The sequence below is a fragment of the Sinocyclocheilus grahami genome, unplaced genomic scaffold (genome assembly GCF_001515645.1).
Source record: "Sinocyclocheilus grahami isolate Dianchi unplaced genomic scaffold, SAMN03320097.WGS_v1.1 scaffold266.1, whole genome shotgun sequence".
Classification (NCBI taxonomy): Eukaryota; Metazoa; Chordata; class Actinopteri; order Cypriniformes; family Cyprinidae; genus Sinocyclocheilus; species Sinocyclocheilus grahami.
This window is the reverse complement of record NW_015505445.1, coordinates 41126-50320: the sequence shown is the minus strand read 5'-3', so window position 1 is coordinate 50320 and position 9195 is coordinate 41126. Positions and strand designations below refer to the sequence as shown.

At 37.0% G+C, this 9195-nt stretch overlaps 1 protein-coding gene across 1 annotated transcript in view; it reads left to right on the top strand.

The window, feature by feature from the left end:
* LOC107599410 (contactin-4-like) overlaps window positions 1-9195 on the top strand; it is an 86098-nt gene that overhangs the window by 63256 nt on the left and 13647 nt on the right. The window lies entirely within an intron of this gene.

Sequence of the window (9195 nt, the reverse complement as noted above, 5' to 3'; positions counted from 1 at the left end):
TATATATATATATATATATATATATATATATATTATTATTTTTTATTTTATTTTCATATCTACTGGTACTGACGAAAAATATGAACACCTTTAAGAAGTTTCAGGACATAATGTTTCTTTAAACTTATATTTAAGTTTAAAAGTAGAAATGGTCCTGTTTTGAAATCTAATGGCATGTTTAGTTTAGTTTCCCATGAATCAGTGATTTATATGTAGAATATGAGTGGCTTAAAGCAGAGCATAACATATTTCCATGCACATTATTTAAGTCCTTTTCCCACACAACTGATTTGAAGCTAAATTACTACGGCAGCTGGTGCCGTGTTGATTTATTTCACGTTGAGAAATGACAGAATTATCTTGTGGAATGGCAAGAGTTGAATGTACCCATACTAAATCAGCACATTGAATAATTGAACAGCGTTGAATGTGTTAAGAAAATTACCTCAGGATAAGTAGTAAGGCAATGCAAGCCTCCTTTTAAGGTGGGGGAAAAAGTACCGGCATACATCGCAAATGATTCTCTACACTCAGCTCTGCGGCTCGAATATAAATTTGGCACCTGTTTATTTTAGGTTTACAAAAGTAGAGATTGGTACTTCTTCCTCCACGTTTGTCTTTACTCTCTTCCTTTTTCATTTTTACAAATCTCCCCATTGCCATGGAAACTTAATGCTGGTCCCCCAGAGACGAGGGGTCAACGTGCCTAGCGCTCACAGGAAATGTCACAGCCGCTTTAGCTCGCAACTGCGCCGTTCTTTTGCTATTTTAATACCGAAAGGAGAAACACACTATTGTTCACAGCTGGTTGTCTGAAATGCCTGCTCTTTGAGCTCGGCTAGGTGTCCAGATGCTTCTGTCAATCATTTCTTATCACTCCCATTATATCTGAATTGCCAAGCCCTTTGGACACCCGCGGAGTGAGCGACACCCGCATTATTAAACCCAAGAGCCGTCTCTGACTGACAAACCAAATAATGCCCATCGCAAAGAATAGATAAAAGCCATGGGTGAATTCTATGTGAGTCAATTTCAGCGGTTTCTCTTGTAAATACGCCCCAATTTTTTTTTGGAGCATATTAGAGATGTTGAGCTCATGGCACATTGGATCTACATCTCTTCATGTTTTTGCCTTTATATATCGAGAAACACACTATTGTTCACAGCTGGTTGTCTGAAATGCCTGCTCTTTGAGCTCGGCTAGGTGTCCAGATGCTTCTGTCAATCATTTCTTATCACTCCCATTATATCTGAATTGCCAAGCCCTTTGGACACCCGCGGAGTGAGCGACACCCGCATTATTAAACCCAAGAGCCGTCTCTGACTGACAAACCAAATAATGCCCATCGCAAAGAATAGATAAAAGCCATGGGTGAATTCTATGTGAGTCAATTTCAGCGGTTTCTCTTGTAAATACGCCCCAAATTTGGAGCATATTAGAGATGTTGAGCTCATGGCACATTGGATCTACATCTCTTCATGTTTTTGCCTTTATATATGAGAGTATCTCGAAGAAATCAATGTCTTTCCCAGTATTTCTGATTTATAGTGAATTTAATCAATATGGCCTGCATTATAAATGCAACTATACCACATTAACAGTAAGTCAGTAGGATGCTGTAATTTGTAAAAGTTTAACATGGTTATGTGAGTGTCAGATGCGGCGATAATGAATGTTATGTCTTAAGAACTATTGACTCGTATACACTAAAAAAATCAATATCAATTACCTGGCTATTGGAAAAGTGTCAGAAGACAACCTTTCCATTTCCCATTTTTCCCTTCTCCTCTTTTTCCCTTGACCAACAAGTGATTGCTCTGTTGTTCTAGCGATAACGGCGAAACTCATCGGAAGGCTCTTTTTTTTCTTTCTTTGTGGCAGTAATTGCCGACTAACCTTGAGGTTGAGTCGTCGAAAGTAAAGGTACGCTCATCAAGGTGGCTTCCCTTAAGCAGATCTCTTGACAGAGCGTGATCTGAAATGACCTGTTTCTGCCTTTCCCTGTTTATTTATCCAACTGACAAGGTCGTCAGTTTATCAAACATGTTTCCCAGCAGAAGGCCTGCTGAGATATGGACACATGATCCATCTAAGTAACGGCAGGAGCTCTCTCACACCCCTCTTTAGGGTATTAGCCCTCAACATAGATCAGCCCTTCACGTTTGGGTCAACCCTCGTGCCCCATTTGGAGGATAAAATGACCTATCTGGTCCTTCTGTAGACGCTGCTTCACCCTGCTACATGACCCTCCCTCTGGGTCCTTGGTAAATGTTTTTTTTTTTTTAAAACATCGCTGATGGAACACAACCTCCAGGTAGGTCAGAGAAGGCCAGTTAGTGCAAGAGAGTTGCAACCCGCTTAAATGCACTGTCCTGGGTCATATCTGGGAGCTCGTACAGTTATGCAACATTATTTATGAGACTTTGCCTTTGTACTTGAGTTCTATTCACACTGTTAGCAATTCAAATACTGCAGGTTGAGTCTTTACTGTTGGTCACTAGTTGGCAGATTTATCCATGCTCCTGTTGAAATTCGGCTGCTTGCTTCACACTGCTGCCTGTTTGCAAGAGTTTAACTCTTCTGAACTTGGAATGCCAGTGGCCACTGTCACTCATGTTGCTGCCAATTGAAAAATTAATGACTTAGGTCACTTTGTCTGCAAATCGCTGTCAGGATGAAAGCTCAAGAAAAGCAGGAAACTCAAGAGAGATGAAGAAGCGGTGAGGGGGAGGGAATGGGATCAGGAGCTAAAACAAGTCAGATTTTAACCTGTCAGAATATGCACTGTATATTCTCTGAGAATATTTATAACAGCATTTTTTATATATATTTTACATAAAAAAAATTATTCAGCAATGCCTCTTTTATTTTATTCTAATTTATCAAATTTTTTGCAATATTATTATTATTATTGCAAATCGCTGTCAGGATGAAAGCTCAAGAAAAGCAGGAAACTCAAGAGAGATGAAGAAGCGGTGAGGGGGAGGGAATGGGATCAGGAGCTAAAACAAGTCAGATTTTAACCTGTCAGAATATGCACTGTATATTCTCTGAGAATATTTATAACAGCATTTTTTATATATATTTTACATAAAAAAATTTATTCAGCAATGCCTCTTTTATTTTATTCTAATTTATCAAATTTTTTGCAATATTATTATTATTATTATGTTGTTTAACATTTATTTTAATCTGATTTTAGACTCATGGTCATCAAATCAAACACAAAATGGTTAATTGTTTTGCTGTTTGTTTTTTGCAAAAACCGAGATTAGGAATTCTTGTTTTTCTATCATGATTTCCTCTTTTTGAACACAAGGTGGTCAATAAATTATTTTGTGTGTTTATTTCACCTTGCTTAAGACTGTTCTATTTAACCTAGCGTTAAGTGGAAGAAATTCTGAAGAGCGCGTTTAAGAGCTTGTTGAAGTTTAAGTGATGCGCTCAGACTGCAAATGCCTGAACAAAGTCAACAGGATTTTTATTATTCCACTCATGCTTCCATTTCAGAAGCAGATGTTTTGAAATGAAAAAGAATAAATTAACAAATATTAAGGTCATGTTCCTTCACGCATTACAAGATTTTTCAGAACTATGCCTTTAGTTTTGTACCATTCTTACAAAACAAAACAAAAATTACAATTAAAAAGAGACCAATTCAGAGAGGTTTCTGGTATAGTTTTTGGCCAGTAAACAGCCAGAAGAGGCAACAAGTACTGTATTTAGCCCACACTGTCCAGTTTATGATTTCCTGAGGAAAGCTCCTACAGGATGTCTCTAAATAATACATCCTATCTGTCTTCCCCAGCAAAACATAAAAGGACATAATAGCTCGCTTTTGCCGCAGTGGCATAGATGTTTTTGTATCAACTCGAAGTACACTTCTGGGGAGATTAGAGAATTCCCTGCAACATAGTGCCTATCTTTAAACTGCTCACCAGCGCCGTGTCATACAGGCTTGTATCCTGGTAGGAGATTTACAGCTGTCCTTATTAGCTGTTACGAACAGGAGATGTGGAGATCAGCACTCAGGTTCATCTCGCTGGTGAATTATTGATAGGTCTTCGTTCACTCAGACTTGATGGAGGGACTGGTGTACTTGTCCAGGAATAGATGCTCTCCGAGTATGTTGAAGTCCACAGACTGCACCACCAACCTTAGGAGTCTTCGCTGTTTGAACCCATCAATGTCAGAATGCATCCATTAGGTTTGCTTACTCTGCTGAAAATACTGGCTTAGGAATTTTCACACTGGCTTACACTGGTTAATGCTCTTTTTGGTGGATCAGCATAGCCAAATTTTGCTGGTTAAACAAGTTATAAAGCCTGGTAGAGACACCGCCAGCATCTCATGATGATTGAAGGATGAAATTTAAATTGCTCAGATGTTGCTCTTTCATAGCTCTGGAACCTTTTTAAATTACGCTTCATTTAAGTATCAACTTTTCTTTAAATGTTTCTCCTAAATTTCCCTAAGAGAAGCAAACTTTCTCAGGATAGAAATCTAGGAAATAAGAGACTTTCTCCTGGAATAGCCGTCTCAAACAAATGTATCTCATAGCTGCAAATGCAGGAGAGCTGCACAAAAGCAGGTCATTCCTTGATCTAGATAAGACAATGTGCTGGCCTATTTGTTGGTAGTCTCTGGAGGTAGGGTGCTTAACGGAGGAGCCAGGGAGAAAGGAAAAGAAGGGGAAAACTTCACCACTATCATTGATAAACTGTATTTAACCTGCTTTGTTGTGACCTGCAATTGTTGTGCATATCCATATCTTGATGTTCTGGCTTACTTTTTGTCTGTGATTATATATACGCTGCCATTCAAAAGTTTAAGGTCAGTAATAAATTAATACCTTTATTCAGTGTGCAGTGATCAAAAGGGACAGTAAAATCATTTATAATGTTCGGTTTAAAAAAAAATCTGTTCTTTTGAACCTTCTATTCAAGGAAGCCTGAAAAAATGAATCAGTTTCCATAAAAATATTAAGCAGTATGATTATTTTCAACATTGATGAGAAATGTTTCTTGAGCACCAACTCTACATATTAGAATGATTTGGGAAGGATCATGAAGACTGGAGTAATGACTGCTGAAAATTCAGCTTTGCCAATGCAGGAGTAAAATAGATATTAAAATATACTGAACAAATATACTGAACTAGAAAACATTGTAAAAAATATTTCACAATATAACTGTTTTTACTGTATTTTTATATTAAAAATAAAAAAATCAACCTTGGATAGCATTAAAAAGTATTTTCAATATCATTAAGAATTTCTTACCAACCAAACTTTTAAACTGAAATGTTCCACTAAGATAAAAGATGTGTGACAGACGCTGAAGGCTTTCCACTAGATGTTGGAACATGGCTGCAGGGATTTTCTCGGCACTGAGGTCAGAAACTGATGTTCCAATTCATCCCAAAGGTGTTCAGTGGGGTTAATGTGTGGGCTTTGTGCAGGCTAGTCGAGTTCTTCACACTCAGTAAACATATTTTACTAGTGCCATCCTATGACAGTGCCATGGGCAAAATCACTGAGCTCTTCGGTACACCCTATTCTACTGAAAATGTTTGTCTAAGGAGATTGCATGGGTGTACGTTTGATTTTATGCGCATGTTAGTAATGGATGAAGCTCAAATAATATGTGATTGTCCATTTTGTGCATGTGTGCAGAAAACACCATATCTGACCATTGTGTGTTTAGCCATTTTTTATTTTCTCTCTTTTACAATGTGTTTACCAAATTATCATTACATTTGCCACACTTCAAAAATGTTAATTAGAAGTGTATAATTTATTGGGGTCTCCCCAGAATCATTAATGAAATCCACAGTTTGTGGAAATGGATTATTTATATTCAATGTTTAGTCCACACCAATTAAACATCTCTCCCCCCCAAGCTATCACAGCTTTTCAAAATAGTACCATCTACAGTATACTATGGCACCATGTTGTTGTGTTTTTTTTTTCTCTCTCTCTCTCTCTCTCTCATTTCCATTTTTATGCACATTCATAACATTATCATGTATAATTTGCTTATGGCTAACTCCTTGAGTACTGTGGCTAGAACAATTAGAATGCCATCATGAATTAATGAAGGCCTCCATTTTTTTTCTCCTTAATCGTCAAGGTCTCCACATCATGCATTTTATCTTTGACAATGTGTTTTTAAGACCCTTTTATGTGCGTATGCACTACATGGGTTAAAGGCCGTTATTGTGCAAAGATCATTTCGTATTTGAATTTGTGAACTGATTTTTCCATTGACCTACATAAAAACAGGTGTTTAAATTTACATTGGTTTGATTCTGGTTCAAGGATCAATATTTGAAAATATTTTAATGATCATTTTAAATGGCTTATGGAAAATATCCTGGAAAAGAATAAATTAACAAATATTAAGGTCATGTTCCTTCACGCATTACAAGATTTTTCAGAACTATGCCTTTAGTTTTGTACCATTCTTACAAAACAAAACAAAAATTACAATTAAAAAGAGACCAATTCAGAGAGGTTTCTGGTATAGTTTTTGGCCAGTAAACAGCCAGAAGAGGCAACAAGTACTGTATTTAGCCCACACTGTCCAGTTTATGATTTCCTGAGGAAAGCTCCTACAGGATGTCTCTAAATAATACATCCTATCTGTCTTCCCCAGCAAAACATAAAAGGACATAATAGCTCGCTTTTGCCGCAGTGGCATAGATGTCTTTGTATCAACTCGAAGTACACTTCTGGGGAGATTAGAGAATTCCCTGCAACATAGTGCCTATCTTTAAACTGCTCACCAGCGCCGTGTCATACAGGCTTGTATCCTGGTAGGAGATTTACAGCTGTCCTTATTAGCTGTTACGAACAGGAGATGTGGAGATCAGCACTCAGGTTCATCTCGCTGGTGAATTATTGATAGGTCTTCGTTCACTCAGACTTGATGGAGGGACTGGTGTACTTGTCCAGGAATAGATGCTCTCCGAGTATGTTGAAGTCCACAGACTGCACCACCAACCTTAGGAGTCTTCGCTGTTTGAACCCATCAATGTCAGAATGCATCCATTAGGTTTGCTTACTCTGCTGAAAATACTGGCTTAGGAATTTTCACACTGGCTTACACTGGTTAATGCTCTTTTTGGTGGATCAGCATAGCCAAATTTTGCTGGTTAAACAAGTTATAAAGCCTGGTAGAGACACCGCCAGCATCTCATGATGATTGAAGGATGAAATTTAAATTGCTCAGATGTTGCTCTTTCATAGCTCTGGAACCTTTTTAAATTACGCTTCATTTAAGTATCAACTTTTCTTTAAATGTTTCTCCTAAATTTCCCTAAGAGAAGCAAACTTTCTCAGGATAGAAATCTAGGAAATAAGAGACTTTCTCCTGGAATAGCCGTCTCAAACAAATGTATCTCATAGCTGCAAATGCAGGAGAGCTGCACAAAAGCAGGTCATTCCTTGATCTAGATAAGACAATGTGCTGGCCTATTTGTTGGTAGTCTCTGGAGGTAGGGTGCTTAACGGAGGAGCCAGGGAGAAAGGAAAAGAAGGGGAAAACTTCACCACTATCATTGATAAACTGTATTTAACCTGCTTTGTTGTGACCTGCAATTGTTGTGCATATCCATATCTTGATGTTCTGGCTTACTTTTTGTCTGTGATTATATATACGCTGCCATTCAAAAGTTTAAGGTCAGTAATAAATTAATACCTTTATTCAGTGTGCAGTGATCAAAAGGGACAGTAAAATCATTTATAATGTTCGGTTTAAAAAAAAATCTGTTCTTTTGAACCTTCTATTCAAGGAAGCCTGAAAAAATGAATCAGTTTCCATAAAAATATTAAGCAGTATGATTATTTTCAACATTGATGAGAAATGTTTCTTGAGCACCAACTCTACATATTAGAATGATTTGGGAAGGATCATGAAGACTGGAGTAATGACTGCTGAAAATTCAGCTTTGCCAATGCAGGAGTAAAATAGATATTAAAATATACTGAACAAATATACTGAACTAGAAAACATTGTAAAAAATATTTCACAATATAACTGTTTTTACTGTATTTTTATATTAAAAATAAAAAATCAACCTTGGATAGCATTAAAAAGTATTTTCAATATCATTAAGAATTTCTTACCAACCAAACTTTTAAACTGAAATGTTCCACTAAGATAAAAGATGTGTGACAGACGCTGAAGGCTTTCCACTAGATGTTGGAACATGGCTGCAGGGATTTTCTCGGCACTGAGGTCAGAAACTGATGTTCCAATTCATCCCAAAGGTGTTCAGTGGGGTTAATGTGTGGGCTTTGTGCAGGCTAGTCGAGTTCTTCACACTCAGTAAACATATTTTACTAGTGCCATCCTATGACAGTGCCATGGGCAAAATCACTGAGCTCTTCGGTACACCCTATTCTACTGAAAATGTTTGTCTAAGGAGATTGCATGGGTGTACGTTTGATTTTATGCGCATGTTAGTAATGGATGAAGCTCAAATAATATGTGATTGTCCATTTTGTGCATGTGTGCAGAAAACACCATATCTGACCATTGTGTGTTTAGCCATTTTTTATTTTCTCTCTTTTACAATGTGTTTACCAAATTATCATTACATTTGCCACACTTCAAAAATGTTAATTAGAAGTGTATAATTTATTGGGGTCTCCCCAGAATCATTAATGAAATCCACAGTTTGTGGAAATGGATTATTTATATTCAATGTTTAGTCCACACCAATTAAACATCTCTCCCCCCCAAGCTATCACAGCTTTTCAAAATAGTACCATCTACAGTATACTATGGCACCATGTTGTTGTGTTTTTTTTTTCTCTCTCTCTCTCTCTCATTTCCTTTTTTTATGCACATTCATAACATTATCATGTATAATTTGCTTATGGCTAACTCCTTGAGTACTGTGGCTAGAACAATTAGAATGCCATCATGAATTAATGAAGGCCTCCATTTTTTTTCTCCTTAATCGTCAAGGTCTCCACATCATGCATTTTATCTTTGACAATGTGTTTTTAAGACCCTTTTATGTGCGTATGCACTACATGGGTTAAAGGCCGTTATTGTGCAAAGATCATTTCGTATTTGAATTTGTGAACTGATTTTTCCATTGACCTACATAAAAACAGGTGTTTAAATTTACATTGGTTTGATTCTGGTTCAAGGATCAATATTTGAAAATATTTTAATGATCAT